This window comes from Pinus tabuliformis, chromosome 5_1 (genome assembly GCF_031772625.1).
Source record: "Pinus tabuliformis cultivar Carrire ecotype Pingquan chromosome 5_1, CPIR1, whole genome shotgun sequence".
Lineage (NCBI taxonomy): Eukaryota > Viridiplantae > Streptophyta > Pinopsida > Pinales > Pinaceae > Pinus > Pinus tabuliformis.
The window spans coordinates 38,752,790-38,766,465 of NC_142305.1; positions in this window are offsets into that span (position 1 = coordinate 38,752,790).

A 13,676-nucleotide genomic window follows, 5' to 3' on the forward strand; every position below is an offset into this window, starting at 1 on the left:
TCTCTCTCATCCGCTGGACACGCGTCGTGCAATGTGTGGAATCACTCGTTCTCTGCCAAATCTGCTTACCGCCCAAAGTGCCTCCAATATTCCGCTGGTTTTGGAGCGCGGGACTCGCCTTTCGCTTTAGCGCTTTCCCTACGGTTTCCCGGCTTCCCATGCGACCGAGTGCTCAGGGCATTTCCTTCTTGAGGGGTTTTGCCTAGCAATCCAGACTTCCTAACTTCCAGTTTTCCGATCCGGACTTCCTAACTGCCAGTTTGTGTCCTGTGCGGTCTCCATGGGCCTTGGTCAGCGCACTTTGTCCGAGGTCCTTGTCGTTCCTTACTGGCTACAAACTGCCACTATTCAGAGGTCCTTACTGATAGCTCTTTGTTCACAAGTTTTTGAAGTCTGTCCTGATTTGATATAGTCATAGCATTTTGATAATTTCCATGGATCCAATTCAGATCACGACCTTCCCACTGAAAAAGCTTTTGGACCACCAAAAGTTGGTTTTCAAGCATCGACTAAGTGAGGGTACAATTGTCTCACTTGTCCAATCTCTATCCACTTTGCACTACTTGGCTTTGAACCCTTGAGCCCAATTCTAAGGTACTCAACATCTCCCCTGCACGTTGTCCTCACCTTCCTATCCAGAACTGTGTCTTCCTGCAATTCATTAAGATATTCAGGTAGCAGGTCATCAATAGAAGGCAATTGACTCTGCTCTTCGAGATCCTCAATTAGTGAAGGTTCAAATAATCTCAAGCAATCTACATTTACGACTGAGTAGATGTGCATGTAAGCTGGTAGATCAAGGCGAAAAGCATTCTCACCAATCTTCTCAAGTATCTTGAAAGGTCCATACCTGATAGGCTTTAGCTTTTTACCTTCACCTTGCATCCTGTCCTTGCTGATATACAGCCAGACTTGGTCACCAACTTGGAAACTATGCTCCATCCGATGCCTGTCATGCCTTGCCTTGTATTTGGCTTGGCTCTTTTCCAACTATTCTTGTACTGCTTGGTGGATCTCTTGGATTTGCTCAATGAACCTAGTTGCCCTGTTCACATCACTGTGTCCCTCAACTGTGGTGTCTTTACCAAAGACAAAATCCAAAGGAGACCTTGGTATGAAACCAAAACAAGTCTCAAAAGGAGATCTTTGTGTAGAAGAATGTTTTGCTCTGTTGTAAGCATGCTGCACATAACATAAATGTTCATCCCAAAGCTTAGGATGTTTGCTGCAATATCCTCTGAGCAACTGGATCACTGTCCTATTGACTACTTCGGTCTGGCCATCAGTTTGTGGATGAAAAACTATGCTTTTCTTCAGTTTGGTGTCCATCAGTTCCCAGAGACTTGACCAAAATTTCCCCACAAATCGGGTGTCTCGATCAAATACAATGGAAGTGGGTAATCCAAAATGAACCCATACACGTTGAAAGAACAGTTTTGCAGTTTGTTCAACTGTAATCTATTTATTACAAGGTATCAAAATACACATTTTGCTGAACCTATCCACAAAAACATATAGATAATCATGACCTTTCCTAGATTTAGGTAGTCCCTCAACAAAATCCATGGAAACACTTTCCCAAGGGTGAGAAGGAACTAGTAATGGAGTGTACAAGCCTAGTTTTCTATTGCTGGGCTTGCTTTTAGCACACATAGTACACCCTCTTACATATCTAGAAACTGTCTCGTTCATTTTTGGCCAATAACAAAATCTTTGCAACTGTGCAACTGTTTTACTTACCCCAAAATGACTTGATATTAGAGAAGTGTGTGATTCTCGAATTATCTTTACTCTTTCAGTTTGTGGAATGCATAACTTCCCACAATGATATAAGAGTTAGTCCTTTACATGATAATCCAATTCTTCTACTCGTTTGCCTTGACTTAAAGTTGCATATACATCTTTGAAATCTATGTCTTGAGCATATTGTTCAATGTAGCTCTCATGTAACACAGAATTATGCTTAAGTATAGTAGATGCATTTATAATGGGTCTAGATAACATATCTGCAACTTTATTGTGTATGCCCCTTTTGTATCTAATGACTAAATGAAACTGTTGTAGAAAACCCATCCATCTATAGTGTCTTGATTGTTGCAACTTAGTTTGGGAGTGTAGATATTGAAGTGGCTGATGATCAGTATGTATTACTGTCTCTTTTCCCATTAAGTAATGTTTCCACTTTTTCACACTCTGTACTAATGCATACAATTCTTTGTCATATGTAGGATAGTTAACTACTGCAAAATTAAATGTCTCAGAATGATAACATATGGGTTTACCGTGCTACGTCAACACTGCTCCCATGGCATAGTCACTGGCATTCGTTTGGATCTCAAATGGTATTTGAAGATCAGGCAGTGCTAGTACAAGTGCTGTACTAATCTTTTCTTTCAAGGTGTCGAAGGCTTTTTGCTGTTTTCCTCCCCACTGAAACACCTTGTTCAATCCTGTTAAAGCATGTAAGGGAGCTGCAATTAAGTAAAATTTAGAAATGAACTTTCTCCAATATTGTGCTACTCCTAAGAAGCTTCTAAGTTCTGTAGTAGATTTGGGTTTAGGCCAGTTTACAATGACTGACACCTTAGAGGGATCTATCTTCAATTCACCACCCCCTTCTATATGACCCAAATAATTCAAAGATGTTTTTCCAAATTCACATTTTGAGAGTTTAACATAAAGTTTTTCTCTTTTCAAAACATCTAGTGTCTTCTTAACATGCTTTAAATGTTCTTCCCATGTTTTGCTAAAGATCAGAATGTCATCCAGATACACAATAAAAAAATCATCAAGAAAAGGTCTGAGTACATGATTCATTAATCTCATGAAGGTAGCAGGAGCATTAGTTAGGCCAAAAGGCATAACCAACCACTCATACAATCCCTGCTTTGTTTTGAAAGCAGCCTTCCATGCATCTTGTTCTGCAACTCTGACCTGATGGTATCCACTGTGCAAGTCTAACTTGGAAAAATAAACAGCTTCTGTCAATTGATCTAAAAGATCATCTATGCGAGGAAGGGGATAACGGTTTTTGATTGTTATCTTATTCAGTGCTCAGTAATCAATGCACATTCTCCACGAGCCATCTTTCTTTCTCACCAAAACGATTGTTGACCCACATGGTGATGTGCTAGGTCTGATGAACCCTTTCTCGAGCAACTCCTGCACCTGCTTCTTGATTTCAACATTCTCTAAAGCGGACAACCTCTTATACCTGTGGCTGCAATAGTTGTTTCATCTCCTGAGTCTGACCCCAAATCTTTCTGAATAGCTGCAACAGTCTTCTTCTTCTTGCCCTCGAACTTCTTAGGTCTTAGCTCCAGATGCAGAATCCAACAGTGCTCATCATCATGCCCATCCTTTTTATAGTGAGTGCATGAAGCCTTGCTTTTCTGTGCAGTGTTAGCCTTCCTTGCTTTCCATTTCTGCTTTCTTTTCTCCTTATTCTTACTTGCAGTGGGTTGGGATGATCCCCCAACTTCTGGACTTCCATTCTTTCCTCTAGCTTCTAGATGAGTAGCTTGTACAGATACCTCATCTATACTAGTGGGATTAAACATGAGGATAGTGTGCCTGATGTAGCTGTGTAGACCACCGATATACTTCAACAGAGTCTCAGGTGATTCTAATGAGATTCCTAGAATCAGTGCTCTCTTTATAAATTCCTGAGTGTGTCCTTGTACACTTTGCCCTTTCAATTGTCGAAGAGTTTGCCAGCTCATCATGGCTTGCTGCATGTAGGCCAATGGATAGAACTGCTTTTTGATTGCAGAAACAAATTCACTCCAGACAGAGATAGTCTTACCATGTCTCTTCAGGTCAGCTTGGGTCCCGCCTTCCCGCCAAACTAAGGCAGTGCCTCCAAGGCGTAGGCTTGCCAGCTGAATATTGCTCTTGTTTGAGTCGATACTCTGCACTCTGCAATAAACATCAATTTGTTTAATCCAATTGTCCAACTTTTCTGCATTCAACTCTCCATCATATATAGGTAAATCAAATTAAACATCTAGTTTAATCAAAGATGCCTTCTTTTTATGTTCAGGGCTATTAGGAGGTGTGAGAAAGCTTTCTTCTTTTCCTTTGCATTTTGAGTGGTCATGGAAGTGAGACTCATCTTCTCCTTTGTCTTGTTTGGAGCCTGATGAATCTTCATCCTTGTGTTTTCTAAAGTCCCTATACATTTCCTCTACCATGGACTTTATGGCTAGGAAACGATCTATGAATTGAGGGTCTGGCCCCATAGAACCTTCTTCTGACATTGTCTTCTGAGGGTAGACTCTCCCAATTTTAGGATTAGTTTCGACCAACTCTCCTTCTCCTAATTTGAGCTTTGATCTAGTTAGCATTCAACAGCTAAATCCAACACAAGCTTGTCTAACCTTAACAGCCTAAAGCTCTGTTACCACTTGATCTGAAAATCACTCGTGAGTGACCTCAGTTATATAATTAATGAATGAAAGTATTACAGACTCATGTGCTGGTGTGTGTGTGTCTATTTTATCTTAGGCAACATATCGATAAGATTGCAAAATACACAGACACTGGAAAACAGTAAGAGAAACACAGTAAGCAAATATAAGAACACAACAAATTAATAAGGAGTTCACCCTATCCTCCAGGGCTACGTCTCCGGTCCAGATTTCAGTGGTGGCCTTCTTTTATTGTGTCTTTGAACAGAGTTTTACAAGGAGGAGCTCAATCTGAGTCTCCTGGAACAGATGATGCTTAGCATGGTGGTACTTGGATTCCCCAAGCCACTAGAGTGCACAGACTCTTCCTTACCAAGTCTCGACCTCAAATGGTCTTAATGGGATGAGTCCAATTTGGTACTCAGTTCCCGACAGATATCCTCACAGGGATCGCTCGAACCTCTCAAGCCTTCTGTCTGCTCGATGTTGCCTTAACTTTGCAAGTCAGCTTGGCTCTCTATTCTCAGCTTCTTGCTTTTCTCTGTTCTGGCTCTCTGTCTCCTTCTTTCTTCTCACTCACTTATTCGCTTTTTCTCTGTTCTGTTCATTCATGGCTTAAAGCCAATCCATCCTCTGACTGCTCGCTTCCTCTTCCGCCCCTTCGGATCGCCTACTACGTCGCTTGGAGTTCCCTGCCTCTGCGTCATTGCCACTGCGTAATGTCTCACAGGGAAGTGGCCACTTGTCCTCTCACGAACTGCAACGGCTCTTCCTCAAATGGTTCGGTATTTCAGTTACGCTGTGTAATGATTCATCTGCCAACTCAGCGGTCAAATCAGACTTCTGACTTTTATATGCCACAACTTATTTCTCCCTCCAGATCCGGTTTCTCATCAGGCGCAATCTTCGCCATTAGATCTAGAGCCCCCAGATCCTACGGTGTTCGCTCTTATCGCGCGATTGAATTGCTTGACCGTTAGCCTGCGATGAGAGGTGGTTTTCTCTCTCATCCGCTAGACATGCGTCGTGCAATGTATGGAATCGCTCGTTCTCTGCCAAATTCGCCTACCTCCTAAAGTGCCTCTGATATTCCCCCGGTTTTGGAGCGCGGGACCCGCCTTTCGCTTTAGCGCTTTCCCTACGGTTTCCTGGCTTCCCATGTGATCGAGCGCTCAAGGCCTTTCCTTCTCGAGGAGTTTTTCCCAGCGATGCGTGATTCGCGCATCAGAAACGGCCTCCGTTTCCCGATCCAGACTTCCTAACTGCCAGTTTGCATCCTGCGCGCTCTCCATGGGCCTCGGTCAGCGCGCTTTGTCTGAGGTCCTTGTCGTTCCTTGCTGGCTACAAACTGCCATTGTTCATAGGTCCTTCCTGATAGCTCTTTGTTCACAAGTTTTTGAAAACTGTACTGATTTGATACAATCATAACATTTTGATAATCTCCATGGATCCAATTCGGATCAATGAATGAGGTTGTAAAAGAATTTATTGGCAAGTTTGTGATTGTTTACTTGGATGATATCCGTATGTACAACAGAACCAAGGAAGAACACCTCATGTTTTTAAAGCTAATATTAAAGAAATTGCCGCAAGAAAACCTATAATAAATATGTAGAAGTGTTCTTTTATTAAGACAAAGTTGGTTTATCTAGGATTTGTTATTTCTATTGAAGGGCTAAAAATGGACCCTAAGAAAGTCAAATCCATTAAGGATTGGCCTTCCCAAACTAGCATACATGAGGTGAGAATCTTCCATGAATTTGACAAATTTTACAGATAATTTGTTCGAAATTTCAGCCGCATTTGTGTGCCAATGGTAGAGACAATTAAGAAGGAACAACAACCATTTAGATGGACAACAACTGGAGAAAAATCATTTCAATTGCTAAAGAAGAAGATTATTGAGCAACATATATTAGCTTTGCCTAATTTCTAGAAGCCTTTTTAGGTAAAATGTGATTCCAATGGAACAACAATTGGAGTTGTCCTTAGCCAGGATGATAAACCGATTGCATATTTCAATGAGAAACTGAATGAGCCCAAGAAAAAGTATTCTACATATGATAAAGAGTTTTATCCAATAATTCAGTATCTCAAGAAGCGGAGACATTATCTTATGCATAAAGATTTCATCATGTATACCTACCAACATGCATTACAATTTATCAACGAACAAGACAAGCTGAATAAAAATCATGCAAAATGGGTTGAGTACATGCAAAAATTTTCTTTTATTTTAAAGCATATAAATGGAAGTGCTAATAGAGTTGTTGATGGTTTGAGAAGGAGATGTTTAATTTCATAGGAGTTCCAAGTTAACACTATGGTATATGAGCATATTGAAGAATTTTATAAGGAGGACCTAGATTTTAAAGAGATCTATGAAGCTTTTGAAAATCCAGTGATGAGATATCGAAGCCCATTGCTTGAATACTTGGTTCAAGATGGATTGTTGTTCAAGGGTAGAAAGTTGTGTATCCCAAGAGGAACGATGAGGGACAATTTGTTGAAAGAGAAATACAATGGAGGGGTTGTTGGTCATTTTGGCCATGACAATACTTATGCACAATTAAGTTCATTTTATTATTGGCTGGGTATGAGGACATATGTTAAATAGTTTGTGGATAGATGCAGAATTTGTCAACATGTTAAAGGAAAACAACATAATTTGGGACTATATTAGCCACTGCCCATACCGATCAAGCCTTGGGAAGCCATTAGTATGGGTTTTGTTATTTGTTTGCCAAGAAATCAGCGAATCCATGCTTCAATTTTTGTAGTAGTGGACAGGTGGACAGGTATAAAATGACATATTTAATACCCTGTTCCAAAACCAATGATGCTTCCCATATTACAAATTTGTTTTTCTGGGTGGTAGTGACACTATATGGACTGTGTTGTGAAGTAAAATTATGAGTGTGGACACAAACAGTTCCTCTAGCCCGATAGAGTGTCTAGCCACTAATAAGACATTCTATGGAAGATTTCCTTAGGTTAGAACCAATTAAGAGGGCCTACCTCTTAGTACACTTATCCCGTTTGATGATGACCTTGCTCGCTCACTCCAGCTATTTCCCGTTTCCTTCTTCGAACACCTGAAACAAGTAAACAACAACAAAAAAACCATGATAATAGACAAATTGTAATTCAACCTACTTAACAAGTCAAGAAACATTAAGCCATAAACATGTGAGATGACACATTATGTAGGAAATCAATCGATAGTTGCATATATATTAAATCAAGAAGAGATTACAACCATTGTCTTGACGTTGCTGTTCTCCTCTGACAAAACCAGGTTCCCACACACTTCCGTTAGCATTCCATGATGGCATCAACAATGATAGTTTTAAGGCTCTTCCCTTTAGGCTTCACACTAAACCAAATTCATACTTCTCCCTCACACACAACTAGAGAGCTACAACTATGAATAGCTTGTTGTTTACTCCAAACTTAATTAGCACTAGCACACCAACATTAACACTAGCTTGTGCTTGGGAAAAAGGGAGGTTTATATAGCATGAATGGATGGGATATGGTTCCTCTTCTCATGGGAGAAGGTCTTATCTCTTGAGGTAGTTCCATCCTTATAGGGGAAAGGAGCCCAAATTGACATCCTCGACTCCATCCGGCCCAACCATCTACTAGACATTTGTTACAAAGCTTCTAGAGCTGGAAGCTTCAGCTCCTTATTTAAAAAACTTTCCAAAAGAGGATCGACACGACTGGAACAAGGCTCAGTCACTCCGGTCAGGGCTAGGGACAGTGTTAATTCTTGTATATCGGCATGAGGAGGACACTGGTCATTAGCGTCGGTCTTGTAAACTGGGAAAAACAGAAGATTTTTGGGAAATGATGCAAAAGGGAATTGTAGGGACACAATGGGAGTTTCTTCATGAAGGGGAAGCATGTAGGGTTCATGGTAGAGGTCCTCTAGGATCATGGAACGGGGAATACAGGGACAACAACAAAATGTTGTGTAACAAATTCCCCCTAAAGCGTGAAGGCCGAACTAGAGTGAGGGATGAAATGCTTTACAAATTAGTGCGGGGTGTAGGAATTTACAGGGTAAGTTCCTCAGACAGAACACCAAAGGAGACCACTCACAACCAGATCGCAGATCATTACACCAGTATTTTGACGTGGTTAAAACCCTCAAAGAGGGAAACAGTCCACGGCCTGAGCCAACGCGGCCACTTCAGGCAATTTATTAATAAAAGAATGAAAATTTACATAAGCTTCTCTCATGCATGGATTACCCTACAAATGACCCTCCATGCGCTTTAAATAGAAATCATGGACCAATCGGGTGTCAAGCCACGGATCGAGTGTCGGTAATACCGAGGAGAGAATGAACCGTCGGATCACTATATATCGTGACCGTCAGATTGTAAGTTACAAAATGTACAACGGTAAAGAAACACACTTTACCTAACTCTATACCTAACTCTATACTAGACCAAGTTGTACTTAACTATTTCCTATGTGTCGGAATATCCTAACATCCCCCCCTTAAGAACAACTTGGGATAGGATTGAAGGATTTACAAATATGACACAATAGGAGAAGGAAGGAGGCACTAGAGCCTATCCCCCCTTAGTGACAACTTCCTGAACTCCAACCATAAATCGAAGTTTAGTGAACTTCGCCTCTGTGAGAGCCTTTGTGAAGATGTCTGCAACTTGATCATCTGTTGAACAATATTGCACTTCAAGAACATGGTCGTGAATGAGCTTTCTGATGAAGTGCATGTGCAGTTCAATGTGTTTGTTGCGCTGATGTTGGACTGGATCTTTGCATAGCTGAATGACACTTTGATTATCACACCAAAGTGTAGTCGGATGCTACTGCTCAAAGCCAAACTTTGACAGGATCTGACGAAGCCACAAGGCTTCCTTACTAGCTTCTACGGCACCACGATACTCTGCTTCTGCTGATGAAAGAGAAATGGCACCTTGTTTCTTGCAAGCCCATGTAATAGGTCCTGAACCAAGAGTGAACACATAACCGACAGTAGACTTCCGATCATCAGGGTCACCAGCCCAATCAGAATCAGTGAAACCAACAAATAGAGGAGATGCTTCGGCACTGTAATGAATCCCAAACTGAACTGTACCTCTAACATAACGAAGTATTCTTTTAGCCGCTTTCCAATGAATTTCACGGGGGTTTTTCATGAACCGAGCAACAAGGCCAACAACAAAGGAAAGGTCAGGACGAGTATGGGTTAGATACAAAAGTTTTCCTACAAGTTGACGGTATAAGGTAGCATCAACTTCAGGAGAAGTACAAGTGACTGAAAGTTTGACTCCAGACTGAAAGGGAGAGGGGGCTGGCTTACAGTCTTCCATGTGAAAGTGGCGTAGAATATCACAGGCATACTTGGATTGAGAAAGGGAAATACCTTCCTTGGATTGCAAGACTTGAAGACCGAGAAAATAATGTAAGTGTCCTAAGTCTGTCATTTCAAACTTCCTTTTAAGGCTAGACTTCACATGGTTGATAAGGTTGGGATCACTACCAGTCAGGATAAGATCATCAACATAAAGAACAAGAATGATAAGAGACTTGCCCACTTTCTTGGTGTAGACAGTATTATCAGAATGACACCTAGAAAAGCCAGATTCTAAAAGAAAGTTATCCATTTTGGCATACCAAGTTCGAGGAGCTTGTTTGAGACCATAAAGGGATTTCTTAAGTCGACATACAAGGCTGGAGTCTGTTTGGATAAAGCCAATAGGTTGTTCCATGTAGATTTCTTCATGCAAGTCTGTTGTGGGGAAAAGTATCCGACTCGGAATGACCCTATCCCTACTCTAAGGGTGATAGTTCCTTAGCAACAACTGAAAGTAAAGCTTTGATATTTTTCCTTTATGAAAGTACAGAGAAGGAAGAAAAGATTGACCAACCGATGTCTTTCGCTTTTGTCGATCCTGTCTTCTCTCTTTGCCTCTTGTTCCCAGCTCCTTGCTCCTTTTGCCGGCCCAGCTACACAAAGATCCTGCAAAAACAAGAGAGGGAAACTACAAGAAACATGTACTCATAACTGATGCATGGATTAGAATGAATCAAATATACAGATAAAAACAATACATCATTGCAATACAAGTATATAGGAGAACATCAAAGCTTTATTGATAGAAGAAAAAGGTTCTGAGAAGGTTACAACCATAAATGGCTCCAATCCAGCAGCACCTCCCCAGCAGCAAGAAATCTCCTCTTCCCCTCTATAAAAGCAATCACCCAATAGCTCTAACTGTAAACCAACAACACTTCCTTGCTTTGCACAAAATTCCAGCCTCCCTAGACCTCATAGAAGAGCTCTATATATAGGAGATTTGGAGAAAGGATGAGTCATCTTGAGGCTGGCTTCAAGCTGACTAGTGTCCTCTCCCACTTCAGTTATACTTCAGTTCTTGAGTCCACTTGGAGATCCTTGCTTCCACTTGGAGTTTAAGAACCTCTTACTCATCACTGGGCGAATTCCCTGATCCAAGTGTCATTTTGGAAGCTTCCTGGGCATTGACACCTTGAGAAATGAGCCTGCCACTTGTCCAAACACGTTCAGCGCAGGTAGCTAGTGTTGGAGTTGACATTCAGCGCAGGTAGCCAGTGTAGCAGTTGACATTCAGTGCAGGTAGCCAGTGTAGCAGTTGACATTCAGTGCAGGTAGCCAGTGTAGCAGTTGACATGATCCAGAATTGCCTTGTTTTTGAGCGTTTTCAGGTGGAGAACTGATTTGAAGTGCTGTGGTTTGCTGACCTTGTTCCTCTAGGGGTAAGAACAACATGTTTAGGGACTTTGGATCCCTTTGATTATGGACATTTCATGCTTCATGCTGTAAGGCACAAAAATGTCTATAACAGTTGCCCCCTAAAGTATGAGGTCGTTTATCTGGTGAAATGCTTTATCCAGAGGATCCGTAGTTCATTCAAGTGCTGAGAGGTGCCCTGTAATACGATACAATACAATACATTATTTTTCATTCTGTTTTCATGATCTAGCTGAGGCGGGCATTCCCATGCTCAGCTTTATAAATACATTTTGGTACATAGAACAGACGATCGTCTGATGGTAGACTGATAATTCTCTGCTGAAATTATCATCCTTTGAATAGGATGATCATCTGCTGCAATGATGTACATGACAAATGTTTTTATATTTCCTGAATATATTTCGCAGCCCAGATCGATGAAACTAGATCTGGGGTCTTCAAACTCGCTCGATCTTCACTCTAAGTACAAGTCGATCCATGTGAGAATTGCACTGAAGTCGAACATGGAAAGACATCGCGTGATTACCGGTCAATGATGAAAACCGTTAACAAGCGCGAGAGGAATCACCGATAATGATAATGACCCTCAAGGTACTGTAGTACAATTCACGTGGCGTGAATAAAGGACTTGGCGTCGAACGCCACGCAAAATCTTCTGGTCGAAGGTCATTGATGTATACCTGTCGCCGGAAGTGAGAAACTTGCCATTGAGGCATGCAAGCTTCAAAGTACTGATGGGGTTGTTCCTAGATCAACTTCTTGGATAATGAGCTGAAGTCGACAAGAAGCGATCCGTCAAAGGAGGGCCTTAATGAATCCCACATCAATGACACGGAACGGAGCTAATGATTTTAGTGGAGGTGAAAACAAACTGTGACATATGATTCAGGGTGGCGATCATGAATGGACGAAGGATAATGTATGGCAGTGGATGGGACACGGTTGACACTTTCAGAATGACCTCTCTTGAACATATAACGACACTGATGCGATGGATCGGTAGCATTACCCCAAAATGTGGATGGTTTGGCGAAGACCATGGCGATGAGACCGGTGAATGAAACAACCCAACCCGATGTGGTACGAAGGAAAAGTGTCATGTTCAAGAGCGACTTGCTACCATTAAGCTTTGATGTTCTCCCAATTTTTCCCCAGTCATTTCTGACCAGTACCTCTTTATTTTTGTCAAGCTTGAAGAGGATAACATATGCTTGTTCTATAACCTGCCCTTCGGGCAAGCCCATCGCTATGTTTTAACGAGCCTAGCGATAGGGAAACTCGTTCTCGTCTAAAGACAAGTTTGTCGCTATTTAATCATTTTAACGAGTCTAACGACAAGGAAAACTCGGTCCTTTTCATTTTTAGAGAGTCTGAAAAGGTACAGAAAGTTAACTCCAAAATTCCTTTTTCGTCATCTAATCCCTTAAGTCCGAAAAAGTATAAAACAATACAGAAGGGATGAGTGTTCAGTACTTTTAACGAGCCGAACAAGACAAGCGCTCGATCTTTTTGTGCAATAATCCCTCAGGTCCAAAAAAGATTAAAATCTAGAGGAGGGATAGCTCTTCCGATCGTTTAACGAGCTGGAAGGCCAAAACTCGGCAAACTTTTCATATTTTACGAGTCAGATGAAAAGAGCTCAAAGAAGACTCGTCTTTTGAGGAACGAGTGATAAACAGGGATAGCAGCAGATTCCAGGTACAAGTTGGAATATTCCAATCACGGCAGTGTCACAAGGATGGCTAAGTGAAATCACTCTTCGCAGCTGTTCCTCAAAATGGGTAAACAAACATATGGAGATGAACGATTGGCCAAATGAATGGATGGAGGTGAGACTGCAAGAACACGACCAAGGGCTTTAATATGGCTGTCAAAGGTTACGCTCACCAAGGTTATTTACCGATTCATTTTTCTGGGTGAGCTTGAACTCTAGGGGAAGATTGCTCACAACTTATGTTTATTTTTTAACGAGCATGAACTATGCGCTAAAACTGCTCGGATCTTGCGTTTATTTTTTAACGAGCATGAACCATGTGCTAAAACTGCTCGATTAAGTTTGCATGCCCCCAGCATAATGTCTTCAAATCGAGGTGCATGCCCCCCAAGCTTCATTGCATTCAACTTGGTGATGGGAATGAAGGTTCACTTTTGAGATTTGAAGAGGGGATTGTTTCATTTTTTAACGAGGTTGACACAAGATAAGAACCGTCCTCGGGTCCTTGTTTTCATTTTTTAACGAGGTTGACACAAGATAAGAACCGTCCTCAGGAATGATCCATGTCGACAAAATATTTAGGAATCTTCCGAATCCAACCAGAAGATTGGATTAGATTTCATTTTGTAGGTTTCCACCGTGGCCACTCCCGCCAGATTACTTGGAGGCGGTAGGGCGAAAGTACCCATTAAGGCAGGGTCTTTTAGGAGACCTACTCCGATATTTTGGCGCAAATGATTCCTTCCATGGATCATTGGAATGCTTCCTGTAACTTGTG